Genomic DNA, 23,657 nt, shown 5'->3' with positions numbered 1-23,657 from the left:
CCCCTTTTGATGAGCCCCGTTTCAAAGTAACAGAGCCTCTGAATGGCTGTGGGACAAACTGGTACCAAGAATACAGACCATGGTTCCCAATCCTTAGAAGACTGGTAACTGTGAGAGCAACACTGGGAAAAACTTCTAGAAACTTTCTAAAAGACCTGCATCCCTTTCCACCTTCAGTGCCGCAGGGAGAGGACACGGTCCCAACATGGACGGCAAAAATGACCATGCCCAGCTCTGATTTTCCCTTATTGACTTGAGTTGTTAAACTTAAGTGTGTGTTTGTGTGTGCGTGTGCACGTGTGCATGCCCATGCATACATACACACTCAGTTAGCCAAAGAGGTCAATTGGTGTGTCAGATCCCTGTGGCTGGAGTTATAGGCATTTATGACTTTCCAGATGTGTGTGTAGGCTCCAAATTCCCATTTCCAGCTAGAGGTGTGAGAATCCTTAACCGCAGAGCCATCTCTCTAGATCTCCCCACTGACTTTTGACACACGGATGGCTGGACTTTCATCAAAAGGACGAAAGACTAAAATGTTAGGAGTCTTTACAAACATGGGAAACCCTTTAGAAGTCTGTCATGGCTGGACCTTGTGAGCTGGCAAACAAGCCCTGGGGCAGAGCTGGTGTGCCTCCGTGGGTAAACCTCTGGTCTAGCACGCCTGAAGCCTTGGGTTCGCTCTCTAACACAACAGAAGCCTGGTACGGCTATGGAAGTCTGCAAGCCAAGCACTCCAGAGCTGCAGGCTGGAGGATGAGAAGGTGGAGCTCATCCTCAGCTAGTGAGATCAAGGCCAGTCTAGGGTACAAGAGACCTGTTTCAAACCAGTCTAGCAGCAGTCTCTCCCTTCCTTCCTTGTCTTCACTCTTGCCTCAACAGCCCTTCCCGCTGAAGTTGACAAGTTAGTATGAACTGTGAGAATGACTTCGCTCCTGCAGCATAGTTCTGAATACTGTAACTGCTCTCTTGTCTTCCTTTCTGAGTACAGGTTCCAAGGAGAAAGGCCCATTCCTGAAATTTCACGTGGCTGGTGAAGACAGCACAGGTTTGGAGTAGGAAAGGGAGCACCATGGCTGCTGATGGTGAAAGAAACACTACGGGCCAGAGAGAGTCCTGACTTTCAAAAAGTGAAGTAGAATATAAAACAAACCGACCAGCACACCCCCAAGGAATGCTCACTCCCGTCATGTATCTGCAGAAACCACCAAAGAAATAGAAAGTAGCTGCTGGTTTGCGAATTGCGGTTGCACGCACAGACAGACACTGAGAGGGCACTTGTTTCTCATCAAATCTTTAGCAAATGGTTTGAATGGTGATCTCTGATCAGGTCTGGGCCTTCAGACAACTAAGTGGTAAACAGCAACAGCACAGGAGGGAGGCAGAGCACACACTTCCTTCAGTTGTGCACACCACTTGACTGCCATAACAGGGGATGGTTGAGCTGGAAACTTAGCAGTTATAATTATCAGACATAACTCTAAAAAGATTAATTTTATGGATAAAAAGAAAAAATTAATTAATTGCTTTATTTTTCTTTTCTTCCAACTGCCCACACACCGATCAATACAAATTGACCTTTGGTTTGGCAGTTTTCACAGATTTAAATTAATAGTTAGAGGATTTTCATTTTCATAGAAGTGAATCTCATTAAAAGAAATCCAATTTTATATTAAAATGATATTTAAACCTCTCTCTCAATTCAACACATTGGATATGGTAATGACATTGCTTTTGTCAACTTCTTAACATTTTTAGGGTATTTTTTTTCTCACTTTAATTCTTACTCAGAGCCATTAGGTCATTTGTTCTTGCTAAAGTAAAAATGGTCTTGCAATATGGCTTAATAGGTAAAGATGCTGGCAGCCAAATTTTATGACTTGAGTTGGATCCCAAAACGCACATGATAGAACGTGAAAACTCACAAGTTGTTTGGCCTCCACAGGCATGAAATCCTATATTACCCCCACCCCAAAATTTAAAAACAACAACAACAGTTTCTTACTGGAAAATTTCACTCCATCTAATACATTCTGAATATGAGTAATCCTTGATGATTAGAAAGTTCATTTTATTTCCTAATAAAATCATTGTATTTTAATTAATGCACAAATAAAATTATCACATACCCAAAAATTCAGTTTAAGGTAAAGAGTAAGAGCAGGCTTTGTCTTTCTGTTCTGAATGCTTCTCTCTACCGTGAAGTCTAACTTCATCCCCAGACTAGGAACATCTGATTGAAACCCATCTACATAAAATGAGGGTGAAGTTTAAACACTATGACTCAAAGGTTTTAATTCAATCCCCCCAAACACACAGACAGGCATACACAAAACATACATGAGGACGCACTTTCAGTCATACAGGCACACACACATGCACATACTCCTAAATAGATCTCTCCAGAGTAGCACTGGTTGAGGACTCCCGTTCCTCACACACTGCCCCTTCAGCTCCTGATGGAAATCTTACGCACACACTCCTGGCTCTGAAGAACATGTGATGGGCTCTAGAGAAAAAGCCAGGGCAGAGGAAACAATTTACAGACTCGTTTAGCAGCACACAAAACTGAAGTGTCACATGGTGACCACATGGTCTCATCCCCACGGAGGAGAGCAGAAGGGAAATGACCAAAGGCGAGATGTTTCTGCTAGTCATCAGAAAGGGTTGTTAAACTACTTTAGCATACCAGATTACGCCCGCCCGCCTGACAGAAGCTAATTAGCAGAAGCCACCAGGATCTTCTTCCTGGGAGCCGTCAGCCATGCTGTCCAAGGAGGCCCAGCTTATTTTTAAGAGCAGAGAGCACTTACCGGCTAACGTATTTAGGAATCATTGTTACTGATGAGAGACCTGACACTTCCCTTTAAGGCTTGCCTAGAACCATCTATGGGATTTTCATCAAGAAAGCTACATTCTTTTCATCTAATTCTAAACAGACATTGTGCATAATCAGTTCCAGGTGTATTTGCAAGGATGGCTTCTTTTTGCTAACAGTCTGTAAACAAACGCCTAAAACAGCGAATTTTATGGGGTGCCTTGGAGATGAGAGGGCAATGTCCCTTCTCAGAATAGGTCAGCACAGCAACAGTGATTGATGGGGACACAGAATTTCACAGAGGCCATTTCAATAAGAACACCAGAGTGTTGGTTTTTCATGGTGATGGGCTTCTCTTTAGTCGCCGACGCCTTCCCATCCCTTGATGATGATACAACGGAGAGCATGGAGTCCAAGGCTTAGCTTTCAGAGAGACTGATGACTGCGATTTGTGGGTCTTAAGAAATGACCTAAAAGGGGCTACCCGCTCCAAAAGCAAAACAAAACCAAGAATTTGATGGACTTATTTCTTGAGTATGAGAACTGGGAGCCCTGAGGATACCAACAAGACAACACGAACGAGACATGGTCCTGTGCCGAAGACCTCATTATCCAGGGGAAGAGGTGAGCCACAGTAAAACACACAACACATAAACATAAAGACATCACCGAAGATAGCTGCCTTGGCAGATTATGACACCTCCCTATGCATCGTGAAATTTCTTATATCCTACATCATATTTACCACACTAGAAACTTCTACTGGGTGGCACTAAGGTTAAAGAATGCTTAGGTCACAGCTATTTCATGTGTGATTCCTCTGGCAGTAAGATGAAGAAACAATTTGAGAAAGGGGGTGTAGACAAGGGATTACTGAACTGAATTAGGGCAATAAAATCAGCAGGAGAGGAGCAATTTAGGAAATTTTTGAATTAGTGATGCTCATACCACGGTAAGCGGTGGCACAAGAGGCTGGTGAGGGTTCCCAGTTAGAAAGCACAGAACATGGTAAGTGTTGACTGTGTGGTGACGAGACTATACTGCTTTGTGCTGAGTTACCGCTGGGCACCAGCCGGTGTGAGACCATGGTTTCTGACCTCGAAGAACAGTTAGGTCTTGGAAAGATGGACAAATGGAATTAAGAATCGGGTCACTGAAAATCACCTGAGTTCCCGGATGATTATGGCTTACCACTAGAACAAGGAAACCAAAGGCAACCTGGAAAGCCCCTCAGGAATTCTACACCATCTCTACGCCTGTACTTTGAAAGGAAAAGAACTGGGGTTCAGATTAGTCTTCTGGCAGAACATGTGCCCAGCATGTGTTTAATCTCCAGTGCAGAAAAACAAACAAGCAAACAATAGCAAATACAGCACTAGTCAGAAAACCAGAAGGGTTGGCCACTACATATAACGGTGGAATTACTATGTGGTCCGAGGGCAAATGTGTCAGTCAATCTCATTTACCTCATTTGTAATATCAGGAATGGCTACAACTGTCCTGTTCAACTCATTAAGTCACTTTAGTGCTCACTAAATATTTGCAGAGCACATGCTCACATAGATAAAGGCACCAACCTTGTCTCAAAGATCTTGTAGAGAAAATAGTGCATAAAGATCACATGCCAAGCAGATGCTACAAACATCAAAAAACTTTAAACAACAAGCAGTTTCTGCAGCAGGGATGCTGAAGGAAACAAATGAGAACATAGACATCACACACTAGCTGAGTCCCTATTCTCTGACAGGCGATGGTGAACCAACACCACTTCAACCATAAATTCATCTCATATCTATTCTCATTGCCTTTAATTGTGCGTTGTGGGGGTTGGGGTAGAGGCACCTGATTGCAGTCCCTGAGGAGGACAGATGAGGACATCAGATGCCCACACACAGAGTAACCAAAGTAGGACTGGGAATCAAGGTTTGATCCTCGGCAAGAGCAGTACGCACTCTCCATTGCTAAGTTAACTTTCTAGACACAAGAATCATCTCAGTGTGGTACACAGTCCACCCACCAGCTAAAAGGTGCCCTTTTATCAGTGGTGAAAAACGTTCTGAAGAACCATAGCAAATAACTCTTCTTCTTTAAAGAATGTTGTCCTCCATGAAGAACATTACAACCACTCATTTTATGAGTCTGAAAGCTAAGCTAAGTTATTGGAATAAACCATTTTTTGTGATAAAGATGAGAAATTGGTTTCTTTTAAAAAACAATACCATTTCAAGTGTCATAAAGCAAATAATAATTTACTTCTTCTCACATGTATTAAAATATAAGCAACAAAGTAAAGAATGTTAGAGCAAAAGGAAAAGAGATTCTGTTCATAGTAGATGTTCATCTCTCCCACCTCCCCAGAGACTCCCCCTTTTCAGTCACCAAGCCATTCTTCCTATGCAGTGTGCTGTGTATATCTCTGTCTCTGCATTTCATGGCGTCACAAGTAGATCACAAGTGCTAAAATTAAGAGCATCCTTTAAATACTTCAGGAGTTTAAGCTAAAAAGACCAAAGAAAAATTAGAATTTCTTCCTTTGAAAAAACAGAAATGGAGATTAAAAAGATAAGAGTCAATTAATTGTAGATGAAAGTTGTAAGAAAGATCTACAAATCCCGACACAGATGTCATGGGAAAGAGTGCTAGTGAGCATCATGAACAAAGGAAGCCACGGGAACCAAAGGTGAATGGAGGCACCTCCAGGACTCAGCACACTGCTCTACAGGGAGGCTAACGGAACCCAGAGCAACAGAAAGCTGTTAGCATAAAGGGACTCTTGGGTTCGAGCCTACAACACCACATCAACTTGTCATGGAGGCACAAGACTGCAGGTAGTAAAGGAAGATCAGAAGTTCAAGGTCATCCCTGGCTGCACAGAAAGTTAGAAGCCAGCCTAGACTATAGACCTCAAAAACAACTGAACAAAAAAATACAAAAGTTTTCTACCAAGCTGTCAATGGATAACACAAATAACCAGAAAGGATGATTTTACTATTAGCAGTCAGAAGCAGACAGGGGTAATTCAGGAAAGACCGTTTAAAGGGCTTCTGGAATTGGGCAAAAAGAGAGAGTTTTCCTAATGAATGATGCCTCTGCTTGGATTTTATAATTTACAGCTAATATTTTTCTTTTCAATAATGCACAAAGCAGGCTTTTAAATCAAGGAGAGTAAACAAGTCTAAACCTAGCCCAGCAACAGTCTGCACTTGGTTTCCTCCCAAAGACTCGATGAATGTCTCTTACAAATGTTTGTAGTCTTGCTAACCCATCCTCACAGAGGCAAACCAGTAAAAGACGCACCCATACATCCTCCTTTTGTTTCACGTGAATGTGAAAATAACAATTTCCAAAGTGCGGGACAACAAAAGGGGAGGTTTCACAATAACTAAACATTTACAAAATTAAGCAATCCCAGAAGCTCGCAGTTTGAGACAGCTGTGAGGAAGTTGCCTAGACCGGCCCTGCAAAGACAGGCATTACTCCAGATTTCCCACACTGGCTCCATCAGCCGCCTCAGGAACTTCTTTTTCTCACAGATTTTCAAGGAAATCTCTTTCTTATATGATGTCTGGTTTTTGATTCAAACAAATCTAACAAATGCTTCCTTTGAAGGAAACTTAGATCGAAACAGTAATGACTTATAGTGAACATTTCTGCTCCACAGGACCTGGCACATCCCAAATGTCACTTGGTTTCATGAGAATCTTCCCCTCTCAGGGACAGAGAAAGAGCTCAGAGGTTAAGAGTGCTCCTGCTCATGCTGAGGATCACAATTCACTTCCCAGCTCACCCCAGGAGGATCCTGTGCCCTCTTCTGGTCTCTGGGAGTACTGGACTCATGTGCACATTCTCAGAAACATACTAACTCATAGTTTAACAAACAAACAAAATCTTTAATAAAAATTTTTTTCTTCTATATTGACCTATCCAAGATTACATACACAATTACAAGTCTTAAAGGATGTTGCCCTTAGGATTTTAAGTGTCTAAATATTTTCAGCAGGTGTACTTTCTGGAAGGGGCATAAAAATTCAACTTGTCCTATTGCCTCTAACTGGAGACGATGAGAACGGGGTACAAAGCAATTGGATGAGGTGCCACACTGACTTCCCCCCAAAGCATGTGTTTAGTTCTTTGTGCATTTTCTATCTTGAACCCCATATACATGTATATCTTGGCTTTGAGTCTAGTCATGTCAGACCCATTTAAAGAACTGTATTATTAACAATGAAACTTCAGAATTCTAATCTGAACTTATATTGGTTATTATAATTCTCAACAATCCTTTTTTGATTTTTTAATTAACTAAAGCAATTATATATGCTAATCAAAAAATGTTAAACAAATGTTCAAGAAGGTTAATGTTATTTCTATTTTAATTTAGAAACCAACAGTTGCAAGCAAACGTATCAACTTGCTGAAAACTGAAAGTCTCTCTGAAATGAAGGGAAAGAAAACAGCATTGGATATGGAAGCCTACATGAGGAAATAGACTGAAACTGACTCCATGATAACTGGAATTTGAATATACCACAATTTTAAGGAATCGGTGGTTCCCAGGAATTGATTTCACCCTGTTGGTGATGGCAAGTAACATCACCACCAAGCCATCTTACCAGCTCGTCTTGCCAGCCTGTCTGCACATCTTGAAAAGCAGTGTGACGAATCCTTATGAATAATTTAAGAATGTGGTCAATATGAAAGATTCCATAAAAAATAAAGCCCTGGCTAACATGTTTGCTCCCTACACGTCTGAGCTACTTTGTAATAACCACCTCAATGTTGGACTTCCTGTCTTAGCTCTAAGATGTCAAGGGAGAGTGGCTCCTAAGCTGTCTTTAAACAAAGGCACGGAAGCTTTGCATAAAATCTGCAAGCCAGCTCCCGAATTTAATAAACACTGCCTCACCTACGTGTGTCCCATCTTTGGATGCTGCCAAGGAAGCCTTAGAACAGGTGACAGTGTACTGACTGTCAACGAACAACTTCAAGCATTCTAAGTAAAGTCACTCATGTTTTAGGCTTTATGGTCAATAACCAGCAAGCAGAGAAGACAGGTTGATTTTGAATTGCCAAAGCCATCAACCCAATATACCAAAGCATTTCCCAACTGGCCAAAACGCAGAGAATCTGTGTCTATGGAAGTCCTAAACCACAAATGGGGCATCTGTGTTATCCTCCTGTCCCCCAGGATTCAGGGAGCATCTCCAAAGAGGATCTGGAAGAGACAGAGGCCAAACAGTACCTTCTGGAGCTGACTGGACATCTGTGACACCCACACAAGACTGCACAGAATCAGGCCAGGCCATCTCCCAGGGGCTGGGAGGCTCACGAAGCTACCAGCATGTGATGGCTTTGGGGAGGGGGAGTCAGTTTTCTAAAGGGTGAAGCTTCTGAATGCCAGGCTTTATACCCAGGAATAAATGAGTGCCACAAATTGGACTCATTGGATTATAAAGTACTTTTTAAATTTTTAATAAAGCAATTACAAAGTTGAGAGTGAGGTGGCTCTTTAAGGATTTAGAAACACAAGGTGAATATGATCATAATCATGCATTAACCTCTGAAAAACTTTAACAAAAATACGACAGAAAAAAAACTTTTTCAGTTATACATGACCAACCAGGCCCTGTCCTTTTTCAGTGATATATGGCCAACCAGGCCCTGTCTCTTCTGTGCTATTTCCACTTGTTAGCTTGAGACAGGAACTTGATTTACAATCAGGCTAGCACTAAAGTCTTGATCCTTCTGTCTCTTTCTCCCAAATTCTGAGATCACAGGCTTCTGTGCCATAGCCAGCTTCTCTTGGTATTTTAATTACTCATTGCTTTTGCTTTTTTTGGGGGGTTCTTCCTTCAGTGTAAGAACCCATCCCCAAAAGTCAGACAAACATAAAACTACCTCACTTTTATCCTGAATCCAGAAGTGGCTTTGAGTCATTTTTCGTTTTCTGGGGAGATTACCCAGAGAGAATTTGGAAATATTTTGAAATAGGAGCTATAAATTTCACTATGGAAAAGTCACAGTGGAATGTACAAATTGATAGGGAATTGTGTAGAGGGAGAGGACCTGAAATGAACTCTGGGCACAGTGCTAGGGCCCTCCCGTGCCTCAAGAGTGACATCTTCATTCTGTGAGTTCATCGTTAAGAGAGTTCACCCCATCTCTTGCCAAGTATTTTTGTACCAACTTGTTAGGAACATTAAATGGATCTTTTCAACATCTTTTAAATTTATTAGTTTTATAGGCTTGTTTATGAAGATGAATTCTTAGCTACTAAAGGCAGGCTCTCAAGGAAAAAAAATGTGACAGATGAAAAGCAAAAGGAGGTAGATTCAACTTTGAGGTATTTGGGGTGAAAGGGCCAATCTGGTTTAAGTTAGCTAAAACAAAGGCTAAAACAACCAGGCTTGGAAGATGACTCAGTGATTAACATGTTTGCCTTTAAAGCATAAAACCAGGGGTGATGTTACATGCTTGTGACCCTTGACCCTTGACCTGAGGCAGCAGAGACAGAATCATCCCTGGGGCTCTGTGCCCAGACTGGACTAACCAGTGAGCCCAGACCACGTTCTCAAGGAAAGCAAGGTCGATGGCTCTGGGGTGTACACTCGCAGAAATCTCATTCTAATGGTGCCTGTGATGACTGGTTTTGATTGACAGCTTGGCTGGGTTAAGACACGTCAAGGGCGTTCTTAAATCCCTTTTGTGTCTTCCTGAAAGGACATTTCTAGAGGGTTTAGGCAGGGAAGACTGGTCCTGAATGTGGGTAGCCACACCCCAGGGGCTGACATTCTAGAATGAATGAAAAGAGGGGAAAGGAGGAAGTGAGCAGAGCACCAACATTTCCCTACTTCCTAGGGAAGTGGTGGGAAGTGGATGGGCAGGCAGCCTCATGATCCCACTGTCTTGGCCAACACCCAGCCACTTGACCATCACCTCAGCCCTGCTACAGACTGTACCTCAAACCACGAGCCAAGGCAAACCCTTTCTCCCTCACGTGGCTCCTTGTCAGGGATTTAGTCAGAGAATTTATAATGTTAATTATAAATTGAATTTTAAGGATGAACTCCAGGTACAAACTGTTAAATAACAAGCATTAAATGGTTCTGTGTGGTCTGGACACAATAAACCACCCTAGATACTGTTCTCTAAAATTATACTGCTTTCTGACAACCACACCCACCTCTGTGGTTGCTTAAGCCCCCCCACAAAGGGCCACAAAGAACACTGCTTCTTCCTGTAACCCCAGATACTAAAACTGTCACTTTTTCTAACATTCCTACATATTATTTATTTCTCTGAGTTCCCAGCTGGGCACGCAGCTAAGTGGTAGAATATTTGTCCGACATGCTCAAGGCCTGTTTTAATCACCGACATTGTACAAAGGAAAGAAAAGGATATTTAATATTCATGCAGCCCCCAAATTAAGCATCCAAGGCTATTGATCTTCAGAATTTCATTATTAATGAGCAAGCAGACATGAGTTATACCAACAACAACACACACACCATACTGTGAGCTGAGTGGAGCAGCTAAGTCAGACAGATAAAAGGACGAACGTAGCCCACATTCGAGGCAGTGTATGGACGGAGACAGGTGTCCAGTCACAACAAAGACACCCCAGATCCCAGGATAAAACACAAGTTGACTATTTGAATCCAAGTTTTGTTTTAGACTTTATTCCTCTTACCTAATAATTTTCTCAGTTGAAAACTGTAATGAGAGGACAGAGAAATGATAAAAGATGAGGGAGACAGGAGATCCCATAGGAACATGGTGTGAAGGACCTCAAACCATGTTGGAACTTAAACTCTGTGTATATCTGTCTGTCTGTTTTGCTGTCTATCTATGTGTGTTTATGTGTTTGTCTGTGTTTGTATGTATGTATGCCTGTCTCTGTATGTGTATCCATGCGTGTGAGTCTGTTTGTGTCTTGTCTCAGTGTCTGTGTGTCTGAGTTCCTGTGTCTGTCTGTATGTCTGCCTGTCTCTGGGTGTATGTGGTGTGTGTATTCATCTCGATGTCTGTGTGTGTGTGTGTGTGTGTGTGTATCTGTGTGTGTGTATCTGTGTATGAACACCACACTCAGGTAAGGTAGGCTCAGCTCACAGCAGAGAAGAAGAATCCCCTTACAGTTCAGACAGGACAGGAGGAGAGAGAACGAGCCAGAGATTAGTCCCCTGGATCGAAGTTGACACAGGCAGTGAGGGTTTGGGAGACTAAATCAAGGATGTGGGTATGGGGCATGGCAACTAGTCACACAGAAATGCTACCCACAGTCACATGGGTGAGCACCAACCAAACCATCAGAGACAAAATTAGTTGATTAAATAAATAACCTAGGGTAGAAAGGAATACCATTCTCTGAGGTGTCAGAAAATCTTACCAGACAAGAGGAGTGGGACAGTCCAGATGTTCTCATCCGCACATAACATCAGATAGGCAGAACCAGGGAACGGCATTCTTAACAGTTCTGTCACTTCTCTGGCCATCCAGGCACTTCCAATCCAAAGATGAAGCCCTATGCAGGAAGGGCCTCACTCCTCACCAGAGCAGAGCAAACCACACAAAGCAGGGCTTAGGCTCCAGCAGGCATTTGAACCAACCAGGGAGTGCCTTAAATTCTGGAGAAGGCCTTGACTAGTTTGAGGTGGGACCAAAAAATTTCTCTGGTAATGGCAGGGATGACATGCAGGCCTCAGCCCCACATTTGGAGGGAGGATTGATCATGGGGCTGCAGACACGAGTGAGTCCTAATAGATATAAACGGATAGGAGAGAGCAGAAACTGAGGCCCAGGGAGAGCCGGGGAGAGGCAGGAAAGGAGGAACTACAGATATGTCCTCACAGCACCAGGAATCTTCATACAGGTTGATCCCATAACCTCAAGAAGGGTTGCTATCACCTTAACATCTCAACAACCCAGAGACTGCCATCTCACACCTGGCAGAGCCCACATTCAAATCATTGATTATTTGTTTCCAAACTGTTTTTCTTCTCTGAAACAATCAAATTTCTCAAAATTTAGACCCAGAACACAGCCAAACGGAGATGAAAACTTTTAAAGTGAAATCATTTTCCTCTCCCATGGAACCTCCTGGGTGGGTAATTAAAGGATGTGGAACAACAGGTCCCTCCCACACTCCCAGTGCACAGAGATCTAAGCTAAGAGGCACAGCCAGGGCGCAGACGGCAACATGCAGTTGCTTTCCCAAACCTTTCCAGTACTGTTCTGAAAGACATCAGCTACATCCCAAGCTCCCCAGAGGTCAGGTGACCTCAGACACCAGAAAAGACGGAAATACTGAAGTGTCAATGTATTGCATTTTAGTTATCAGTCTCTGCTTCCATCCCGTCCTCCATACACCAAGGAAAACTAAACAAATACTGCTCAACATTCCACTTCTAATGCACTAGAAGAAAAGTACAAAGGAGTGGTTTAAAGACCAACGTATTTCCACAGTGACTTCGCCAGTATCACCAGGGTAACCAGTTAGTCACATTTACCAAATAAGGTAAGTTTTTTTCAATGCCTGGGATCTTTCTACAGTGAGCTCACTCTACTTCTCACTGGGTTTCTGCAGTCCTCAGAGGTCATGCTCACGGCTCCTACAGAGTCTGAAAACCAGCAAGCTCCACGCAGACGTGGGAAGCATGTCTCAGGAGAGCAAAATGTTTGTCCTTAGCTCATTCCTGGCTATGTATTAGATGCAAAAGGCAAAATACACTTCAACTGTTCCTCAGTAATGAGTGGTATTAAACTAAACCCGTTAACAAAGCCAGTGAAAGCTGTTTGTTCCGTGGGTACCAATGGCAGACTTCACCTGACGTCTCTCAGAGTATTCACCAGTTGTAAACTGTCACTCATTTTCCACGAGTGAGACTAGGCACGCATGTCCTGAAACTTCAAGTTTTCTGACTAACAAATGTATCTTCTAATTTCCTCAATGCCAAAGAAACATTTCTCCATTTATAACTGCTTCTATATGGAAACGTGGTGCACACAATTTAAATCTATGTTGTATTTATTAAATGTAAGAACTATATCATTTTCCTAGTGAAAATTTGTGGTGTTGGGGAGAGGATTGTCCACTATATTTAGCAATTCCAGGAGAGATCTGAATCTGCACAAGTAAGTGGTTTTCACTTGACGATTTCACACCAACAGTTCTTCATCATTCTCCTCTGACTTTTCTGTGGCAAACCATACCCATGAAGAGCAGCAACTCTGAAGGCTGTGTCAGGGCAAGTGTTTCATGAAAACAAACAGAACAGAAATGCGAAAGTGTGGTGTTTGTGTTACAAATATGAACTGTAGCCACCAAGATGCAAAGTCACACCCAAGTTTATCTTTCTAGCAATACTATGGTTCCCAAGTATAAAACGAGTGTGGTTTCAGGAGCGTGCGCGCTGCGCAAAGGTGTGGAAAGCTTGGTTCCAGTTCCAGCTGGCAGAGGGAAGAACATTCAGAGCGTGGGAAGTGATTGGGTCTCTAAAGGGACTGATGATGTAGCTAAGTGGGTAGAGTTCTTGACCAACATGCAGGACATCCTGGATTCATTCCCTAGAAAGGCATAAACTGGGCGTGGTGGCAGATGTTAGCACTCAGAGGTACAGTCAGAACATCAGAAATTCAAGGTCATCTTTGGCTACATAGTGAGTTTGGGGCCAGCCTGGTCTACACAGGACTCTGTCTCACACAGGGGCAGAAGCCGAGGGGGTGGTCTGTTCTTCTGTTAAGAGAGCAGGACTTTGAGCATTGGGGGTTACAACTCATCAAATGTGACACGGGCACCCCTCCTGTGTTTCTCTGGCTCCCTTCCTACAGGTACCCTCCTGTGCTTGTCTGGTTCCCCTTCTGTCAATCTGACATGCTGTGATACAACCATGCAGGCATAATGAGGCAACCAGCACAGTCTCTTTGGGACTTTCCAGCAACAATCATGAACCCAATAAGTTCCTTTATCTTGTAAGCAGGTTTGGCTATTTTGTTACCGCAACACAGAATAGAAAAGTACAAATGCCAAATCACCAAGAATATTAAGTCTGGATGTTATTACTAAAATTAAAATTGAAATTTATTTTAAGATGTGGTCTTTTTTCCCCCAATAATGGGCCAGAGAGTAAATACTTCATTCTTTGTGGGTCACATGCTATCTTACACAGCTACTCAACTTGGCTGATGGAATGGGAAAAGTTGGGGGAAAAAAATTGGACAAATAAATGAAACTAGATTCCAACAAGGGTTTCATTGCTGGCTACTAAATCTGACTTTCATGTAATTTGCATCTGATACAAAATATTATTCTTTATAATAAAAAATGAAAAATGTCCTAACTGTTTACCGCTCATGGGCCACTCACACACAAGCAATTTATTTGGCCTGTAGCATTTAACCTCTTCCTTAAAACATGAAATTCATCTCTGGAATAATCACAGGAAACAACTGGACCATTAGTTCTACAAGGGGGAAAATCTACCATGAGCAGAAGCGAGAACAGCCACCCAAGGTCTAGCACAGAGATATTTGCTATGGCTGGAAAGGAAGAACGAAAGTCACACCCCAGAGGACATAGATGCATGCTCTTTATGTCACACTGCCTTTGGGAAGTTGCTAAACAATTCGAAGAGCAAGAGATAGTGCAATATGATTTTTAAAACGCAGTGATCGTTTCAGTCCTGCACGTCTCCCAAAGACCCTCTCGACATTTGACAGTGCACTACTGGGAGAAGCCAGAGCCTTTAGGAAGCGGGATTCTGTGGAAAGAACGCAGCTCACTGGAGGTGTGTCTGTGAAGGGGACTCCACACCCTTCACCCTTTTCTTCCCATCTACCCTGCCCCGACTCAGCTTCCTGGATACCTTCCTCTGTCACCCACCCTTTGTCGCATGTGCAGCCCTGTTGCAGGATCAAAGGCAACGGAGCAAAGTGACTACAAACTGAACTCCGAAAGCACAAGCCAAACTAAATCCCAAGGGAGAGGCTGTGCCCAAACACTCACTACAGGAACAGGACCTATGGCATGGTAGAGATACACAAAGCAACCAGTGACCAGAGGGCTGCATGGCCAACGCAGAGATGGGGAAAGGTGACACCTAGGGAAGCCTGAGACCCAAAGTCAACCGCAAGGAGGACAGAGTCCAGAGGTCTGAGGTTCATTCACTAGAAGCTGGACAGTGATGGTGCAAGGACAGCCATGACCTGAAACAAGCCCGAGAGGCCTTCTCCCTGCACATGCACACCCATTCACTCATTTGCATGTGACACACACACACACACACACATGAGTTCTAGTGGACGGCTTAGTCACTCCATGGATTGCATGACACTAACGTCCAGTTTCTAACAGTACAGCAAAAAACCATCCCAAGAAGCAACAGCCGTATGCGGTTAGCATACACACATTCTAAATTAATATGCAAACCATATTTCTTAATGTGGTTCATATTTTAAAAACTTACAAACAAGAACAAAAGCTCTAATCAAGCTGGTGGTACAGGAAGCTGCCCAGACATATTACAACAACTCCATGTCACGGCAATTCCTCATTGCTCGGTCGGCTGCTACCTTGGATGTTAGCTCCCCTTTGCACGGGCTGGAAATTTGTTTGATTTTGCTGTAGTTTTTTAGACGGAGTTTCATGTAGCCCAGGATGGTTTCAAACTCACTAAAGCTGAGGCTTGCCTTGAAAATTATAATTATGTTCTTCCCATATCTCCCTCCTGAATGCCAGCATGTTTTACCTCACCCAGGACTCTGCCAGGCTTACACCTGCACCTGCTTGATGCCAGCCCCCACTCATCTTGCAGAATGGATTCATTCTTCCCTCTGTGTTTAGCAAATAGTCTGCTCCAAGTACAGCATCAGTGCACAGAGGCACGTCTGTGCACAGGGTTTAATGTGTGTGACTGTATATATGCAGCTATGAACACAGAGGCCAGAAGGAAATCTGTGGGGTTTAGAGCCCATTGAAACAAAGATGTAAGCTGAGTCAGGCATGGTTGTAGACAGTTTTGATCCCAGCACTTAGGATACAATCACAGGTCTATCTCTGTGAGTTTGAGGCAAGCCTGATCTACATGGTAAATTATAGGCTAGTCAGTGGGTAGTACATGGTGAGATACTGTCCCAAAACAAAACAAAGATTTAAAATTTTGTCACCATTACCAAGAAACTTCTCTTCTCAAATTTTCAAAACCACATTTGTTACCAAAAAAAGACTTCATTACAAGAAAACAAGTTTTGATTCCCATCCAAACTTGGACCACTTTAGAATGTATAAACTTAATATATGGTAGTATTTCTCAAGATCTCACAGCACAAACATCACCATGATGTCAGCAAGGCTCTTCATGATCTCTATTAGCCAACTACAACTTATATATGGCTCATGAAAATGGTTCTAGAATTTAAAAAAAAAATATGTATTGGACCTAAAAATGGACCATAAGGATGAAACAAAAATAAAACTGGTGGGAACGTCTGAACATTCCTCGGGATTGGACTTCAGCCACTGACATAAAGCATCACTCCTGGGGCAAAACAGAAGTAATTTCATCTATAACCTAGGTTCAACTAAATTATAATGTGAGCACCTAAATTCTTTTCTCATTTAAGTTGGAAATTGTTCAGCGGGGACTTTGGGTGATATCCCACTCAGGACATAAGCTTTATAGATGTTCCTTCTTTGTCATTGGCTAATACATTAGGACATAGTGTCGTTTTTCATTTTATTTTATGCATTGTGCATTAACTTTCAGGCATGTATGGTACGACGTGTCCCAGTGCCCTCATAGGCTGGAAGAGAATGTTGAATCCTTGGGACAGGCATTCAGGAAGCTGCGAGCCACCCGATGTGGGTGCTGGGAATCCAAGTCCTCTGCAACAACAGAAAGTGATCTAAATGCTGCACCATCTCCTCAGCCTCTACGCAGAGTCTTTGATAGAGTGCTTGTCTATCATAGAGATGACTTTGGCTTTAGGTGATGTCATCTGGCTGGTTTTAGTGGTAGGGATGGGGTCCACCAGAGCTGATCCCTCACAAGGAGTTGTAGATGTGTGAACACAGTATGAACTTCCAAGTAAGTTCATACTGTCATGAAAAGGGTAGGTACAGTATAGCACCAAGATTGCAGAACTATGTCCCAAATGGTCTGGTCACATGCTCACCTCCAGGTTACTGGTACAGTATAGCACCAAGATTGCAGAACTATGTCCCCAATGGTCTGGTCACATGCTCACCTCCAGGTTACTGGTAATGCCTCTTACTTTTTCGAGGTTTCAGGTGAGTCATCTAAAAATGATGGCAGCTTCTACTCTAAAACTGCTGTATATGGTCATGCTTTGCAAACTGTACAATACGTTAATCACAAGTAACATCCATCCAGGGTACCCCTAAAAATGACATTCTATCAACATCCTATAATCAATACAATACAGAGAAGATTGGCACGGACCCTGGGCAAGGATGACAAGCAAATTGAGAGTGTTCCATATTTTTTCACTGGGGGACATGGTGTCATCAGGTCCTAGGCTGCTGTCAAGGGCCATGTCTGGGTCTCTGGACCTACTGTTCCCGTGATCATGTAGATGTCTTGGGCCTCTGTTACTACCAAGGCTTCTGAGGAGTCCTGGAATTGGGGCTGCCCCAAGTGGTTAACTAGGTGATCAAGGGCCATACCCCAGCAGGGATTCCCCCAGTCTGGTTCGCCTGACTTGTCACCAAGGCCATGGTCACGTCAGCTTGACCTGCAGTCAGGGGCCATGTGTGGGTCCTACTGTAGGCAGAGTCTGTGTTGATATCTACAGTGCATGCTATCATTGGGGGTTGTGGAGATGCCCAGGGTTGGGGCCCCTATGTGAGATTAGGGAATTTAGTTGGGGTCCAAGAGGCATCCTGCCTGTAGCTGGAGTGATGCCAATTTGAGAAGCTTGTGCTGCCATCCAGGGCCTTGATAATATCAGAACCCAGGTTCTAATGAGGACCATGTATGGGTCTGTAGGTCTCTCACAGCCAGGGTCTATGTTGATGTCCATGGCCCATGGTGTCACCAAAGGCACATGGATGCCCAGGGTCTAGGCCACAACTTGTGGCCATGTTGGTACCCAAGGGCTGTATAGACCAGCTCAGCTGCCACCCGGACCCACATTCTGGCCCTCCAATTGGCCCACTCTAACATCTACTGCATCTGTGACCTGCTGGAGTGTGTGAAGGAACTGGTTCTGCGGAACGACAGCCACAAGATCTCCATGACTGGGGCAACAGTAGGATGTGTGAGAGGAGTTTCGGTGAGGACCAGTGATGATGGGGTGCCAGAGGCCTTGACCCAGACCAGTGACTCATTGCGATTAACATGTGTGGGTGGGGCTGATTGTACAATAGGATATATTATGTGACACACCACAGCACACAATGCCACTAGGATGAAGAGGTGTTGGACAAACAGAAGAGCAAGGTGGGGTTTTTGTCTGTTTTATTTTGTTTTGAATTGAGTTGTTTGGGAGAGGGCTTTAGTAGGGCCATGCTGCAGGGCTAAGGGGAGGATATGGAGAGATTGAGAGGTAAGCAGGATTGGGGTGCATGATGTAAAATTGTAAAGAATCATTGAAGAATTGTGTTAAAAAGATAAATATTTTTTCATGTGCCAAATATGGTAGTGTTACTGAACAGTCGTATGCTTGTCCTCATCTTTGCTTAAAATCTGACACCACCTCAGCCCATTTGCCTAACGTCTCCACTCTTCAGTTGTCTTGCCCTGAAAAGTCTAACAGTTTTCTGTCTATGATGCCGACTATGAGGAGTGGTGAGCTTACATGCAAAGTTGAACTGATTACGACAAAGGATGGCAATGGTTATTGCTAAAACTATAAGCAAACACTCGGAGTGTGTTCAACTGACAAAGATACAACAGGAGGAGCTGCAGAAATGATGCAATGCTCAGGGTTTACTGTCCTTGCAAAGATCATGCCATATGGCTCACAACCATCTCTAACTCCTTCTCCCGGGGAGAAGAGGGCCTCGCTGTCCTCTGTGCATACATGCACCTACCTGTGCATACCCACATTCAGACCCACACTTATGCATATAATTAGAAACAAAATAAAATTTTAAAAAAACTTATAAAGAGAATTGTAGGTACATTCAAAACGCTATTAAATGGCTTATTATCTAACTAAAGAATTCAACCATGATGTTGCTGTTGGAGGAGTCTCCACTAGGCAGCCATAAACAGCACATGAGAAACCAGCCCAGACCAGGATCTATGGGGCCCATGGACTATAAGAAAAATGTAAGAGATGATCTACAGAACCGACACTCTGACTCATAAGCCATCTCCCTCCAGACTACTCTCCTCCTGTGTCCCAGACTGTCCACTACGCCACACAAACAACTCAAATGATGAGCGAAAGCTTCATCATTCAGAACATCTACAGTTCTTCACAATGATCTTAGCTCACTTACATACACAAGACAATAGGTCAGTTCACAGCCATGCTCTCAGAGAGAGGCTCTGTGGCTGTAACTGAGTTCCTCCTGGGTTTCTCTTCTCAGTACTACCAAGTGAAATAGCATATGCTAGGCACATTCAAAGTAACAAGCAGATGTTGAGAAGCAGAAGTATACCCTGCTACAGGCAGAACAAAGGGATGTCTGCATCCTCCCACAGCCTTCAACATGAAACCAACGTGAAGGAGCAGATTTAAGCTTTTCAGTGTCTTCTACTGCAGTTTGTTTCTGTATTAAAATCAAAGAGTGTTCACGGGACTTCCATTAAAATTTATCAAAATGCAAAACAATGTCTTAAAAAGCATTTCTCACAGAAATGAAAATAGCTTCCAACCTTCATGGCCAGTATTTCTCAACTTGCTTTTATCTGATGTGGGATTCCCCTCTGTATGCTGTGATTGCCATTGATTAATAAAGAACTTCTTTGAGCCTAGAGAAGAACAGGGAAGAACAAAGCTAGGTAGGGAAAATTAAGCTGAATGTTGGGAGAAAGGAGGCAGAGTCAGGGAGAAGCTATGGAGCCGCTGCTGGAGACAGACGTGTGGAAATTTTGCCAGTAGGCCACAACCTCATGGTGATGCACAGATTAATGGAGATGGGTTAAACTAAGATATAACAGTTAGCCAATAAGAAGCTAAAGCTAATGGAGACAAGCAGTGATTTAATTAATACAGTTTCTGTGTAGTTATTTCATAGCTGCTGGGTGGCTCATTCCAATAGTATTCAATGTGTTCTGGGAATTCCAGAGACTGGCTCAACAGTATTCAGCACCTACTGTGTGCTGGGAATCACAGAGACTGGTCCAACAGTATTCAGTACCCACTGTGTGCTGGGAATCCCAGAGACTGGCCCAACAGTATTCAGCACCTACTGTGTGCTGGGAATCCCAGAGACTATCCCAACAGTATTTAGTACCCACTACGTGCTGGGAATCCCAGAGGCTGGCCCAACAGTATTCAGCACCTACTGTGTGCTAGGAATCCCAGAGACTGGCAAGGGAATCATATTATCTGGCCAGATTGGACATGAGTAGGTTTGGCCACACCTAAGATGTTTTTGTAATTAGGATGTACTTGTCACAGTCATCTTTTGCTAACAGTAATGAAAACTGAGTATCTCTCAAGGGAATTTTCTGAAGTGCAGTGTGGGAGCCCGGAAGAGTCAAAACACTGCTGGTGTGGGAAATAAAATTCTTATCTTCACTGCACCAACATGGAGGTGCTCCATGAAATGAGTCCTGGGCCTCCTTAAAGTCACTTCCATTTCTAAAATGTGTGACAACTTATAGCTATCCATTCTGTTTTTCTGAACTGTATTGCTGACTAAGAACTCAGATGCATCCAGATACTATGGCAGATGCCTCTCACGCCAGCCCTCAGAGGCTGAGGCAGGGGGCTTTCGGAGTTCATGGTCAGCCTGGAACCAGAAACAGGTAATAGCAAGAGGCTGTTGAAAAAGTAAAAAGAGGAAGTGCTAGATTCTGTCTACCCTCACAGTCAGGATCTGATCAGGAAGAGGATTCGGGGACGCTATGGCATTCATTGCCTCCACTTCCTCTGGGAGCAAGGAGGCGATTTCCAGAACTGTCAAGGACAAACAACACAAGTCATTTCATTCCTAAAATGCTACCAAAGGCTGTGACTCAGCTTGATCCATAAGAACACTACTCTGGATACATCCACACGCTGGCAACTGTCACTCGTAATAATTGTTTTAGTTCATGTTTGCAGAATTTAAACTAACAATGTGATGAGATAAATTAAAGCAGACATTCAGTGCAGTCCACTGACATGTGTAAGAGGCCTGGCCTACAGTAGAACTCAATTCTTTGTATACTATCAGACAAGGAACCTTCCAATAAATACATCCATGACAACTGTTTATAGATAAGGCTTCTAATCTCCTGCTACTCAGAAAAGCAGGACCCGGTTTCCTGTCCCTTAGTTCAATCACCCGGAGTTAATCTCCTCAAAGGCCTCTCTCCGGCCCAGGCTGTCTCCTTCCCACAACTAAGAGCCCCATTTTCCACATTGGAGGATCAGGTGTCTCAAAGCTCCACAGAGCACATGACAGAATAAAAGTCTGTGGTCGGAGCTCTGATGCACTTCAGCTGGACAGTGTCATCTGACTGTGAGACCAAAGACGCCTGATTCAGCGTTTTCCACTCCTGTTGAGGGGAGGGTGGAGGAGAGTTAGCTGACTGCTGTGTAAGAGGCTAGGTTCATCCATATCACGGTCTTCCTATTCCTGCTGGTTGATTGACTCCAAATGCTTGTGAGAAATTCCACTGGAAGGATTGAAACGTTTCAGGGTCCTCTGGACAATTAGGTTTACATGCCAAGTGAGAAGTCCTCAAATAAACAGGCAGAGAAGCAACAAGTGCGATAAATACCCCCACTTATGAGATAAATACCCCCACTTATGCTTGGTTCACATCCCCAGAAGAAAACAAGCATACCATGCACACCAGCAAAGGATTTTAATTCGCTTTTCCCTTTCTGAAGATCCCTTAGCAACTTAGAAGAAAAGCACCAGGCACATGAAACAGAATTAGGATGGCAGACAAGCAAGTATTCCCGCTCACAACGTCACTGGCTTCACATTTGACATCCCAGCCAGTGGACGACGGCATAATATATATCCTCTTCTGTATGCAGTGATTGAGAAGTTCAGAAAACAAAACTGTGTGTGTTACTGTCCCTGCTTCTTCAGCCTCAGCTAATGTTAGCCTTCCTGGGAGAAAGCAGCAACGCGAAACTGAAATTACTTCTTGCAAGCCGATCTGGGTAAACATTAAATATGCTAGACCTAGGAAGGGATGCTCGTGAGGCTCTGTCTCCAATTACAAAGACGTCAGCATGGAAGTGGAGCCCTTGCAGGGAAACGGGTTTGCTTCAGGTCCACACCACTGATGTCCACTCAGAGAAACCTACACATCATCCTCCCCTGGGGGTCTCAATCTTCAGGGCACTTTTTGTGGCTTTGGTGTCTGTTGTCCACCAAGATGTAAGGGATACAGGGTAAGAATCACGACTCCCCTTTTCCAGCTAAGTTCCTTAATCTTATCAAATATTAGACTTCTCACAAAGGCAACCATGAGAATAATAAATATTTTCTGAGTTAATTAACAGAAGGGCTTCTGGTTTGTACTTTATGTGAAATCTGCTTTAAATGGGCAGAGATGTGTGCACAAGTCTCTAATTCAAGACAAACACTGATGACTTATTATGGCACACTAGGCTTAGAACTACTCAGACCTAGGAAAAAGGGAAATGTCACTTGAAGATGAGAAAAGAGCATCAGAAAGGCCTGAATGAGGAAGTCTGCTTCCTGGCGCTACCATATGGTGGGAGTCATCACCAGGACTTCAAGGTGGAGGGTAAGCAATATTCCAGGGAGAGGGAAAGAACTGAGCAAGAATAAGGACACTCAGGTGCATTCAGAGGAAGGCGAGCTCACACATGTTTCTGCAGTAAAATATAGCAGGGGGCCAACTTGTGTAAGATAGTATTAGGATTACATATTCTGTTAAAGCCACAACTCCTGAAGGTCTCCTGAGAGAAAGAATGACATGATCCAGCAGGACAAGATTAAAATGGGGATTTGCAGACCAATGAGTAAGATAGTGCATTATTCCAGCCAAAAGGGATGGAGGAGAGGGGACCAAAAGGAAATCCAGAGAAGAATAAACACCGCTGCTGGAATGGAAAGAGACGGTTGTCATTGGTTGACTACATCAAAGCCCAACACAGAGAAGACCAGGGGTAAATGCAGGAGGGGGCAAGCTGAAGAGTTCACTGGGTGGGAGGGAGAGAGAGTAATATATCACACACCCGTCTAATGTTGTCTAAGAATAAAATTTACAAAAAAGAGTGGGGTGAAAGATAGTGGTTTCTGTGGTAAAAATCTCACATTTTAGGTGTTTACATGATACTGAACAAGTAAGGAAGATGTAACTCTAAGGGAGCAGACTCCAGTGTAAAAACACCTGCTGGCAATGCTGACTGCCCGAGTTCAATCCCCGGGACTCACAGTAGAAGGAGAAGCAACTCCAGCAAGATGTCCTCAGATCTCCGCATGCTACAGTATGTGTGTGAGCAGACACAAATAAATAATAATGCATAAATATGCAAATATTAAAAAGTTAAAGGAGTAGATTCAAGTCAATTTCAAAATTAGACTCGGAGAAAATTTGGCTGGCCCATAATCAATGATTACCAATGCAAAGGCTTTCTGTCAAATATATTTAAAGCTTTCCCCACAAAACCTTCATCAAGAAAAACATTACAAAGGAAAATTAAAGTTCTTTTTAAGTCACTGATGGATTTTTTC

General features: G+C 43.3%; 1 protein-coding gene and 1 pseudogene across 1 annotated transcript in view; one reads left to right on the top strand and one right to left on the bottom strand.

Moving 5' to 3' along the window:
* The window catches only part of Arhgap42 (Rho GTPase activating protein 42), a 216,040-nt gene that overhangs the window by 68,240 nt on the left and 124,143 nt on the right, over positions 1 to 23,657 (bottom strand). The window lies entirely within an intron of this gene.
* LOC142847398 (U6 spliceosomal RNA) lies at positions 17,220 to 17,318 on the top strand (annotated as a pseudogene).

This window comes from Microtus pennsylvanicus, chromosome 3, assembly GCF_037038515.1.
Source record: "Microtus pennsylvanicus isolate mMicPen1 chromosome 3, mMicPen1.hap1, whole genome shotgun sequence".
In the NCBI taxonomy this organism is placed as follows: Eukaryota; Metazoa; Chordata; class Mammalia; order Rodentia; family Cricetidae; genus Microtus; species Microtus pennsylvanicus.
This window is presented reverse-complemented; position numbering and strand designations above follow the sequence as displayed.